The sequence below is a fragment of the Condylura cristata genome, unplaced genomic scaffold (genome assembly GCF_000260355.1).
Source record: "Condylura cristata isolate star-nosed mole 26May11 unplaced genomic scaffold, ConCri1.0 scaffold00062, whole genome shotgun sequence".
NCBI classification, from domain to species: Eukaryota; Metazoa; Chordata; class Mammalia; order Eulipotyphla; family Talpidae; genus Condylura; species Condylura cristata.
The window spans coordinates 617904-618269 of record NW_004567163.1 but is presented as its reverse complement, the minus strand read 5'-3'; positions in this window follow the sequence as shown (position 1 = coordinate 618269).

Sequence of the window (366 nt, the reverse complement as noted above, 5' to 3'; positions counted from 1 at the left end):
AGGGTGTGGCCTCTCCGTGGGGCCTCTGCGCCCCCAGGGCTGAGCTGAGTGGTCGTCACGCAGCCAAGCGCCCTCTCCCCCCACCCCGCACCGTCCTCGGAGTCCGGGGAGACCGGCCCAGCCGCAGGGCCTCGCCACGGCCCGCACTGCCCCGCCGGAGCTGCCGGGGAGCGCAGTGTGGAGGGAGCCTGCTGGGGACCCCAGGCCCCTTCCATCACAGACGCCCGATGAGCAAACGGGCTCAACCCGAGGCCAGCTCCCGGCGCCTGTGAAGCACACGTGGCCACTGGCAGCGACGTGGACAGAACCGGGGCTGCCCCCAGCGGGACCAGCCGGGTGCGGCCTCAGGCCGGGGGCGGGCGGCCG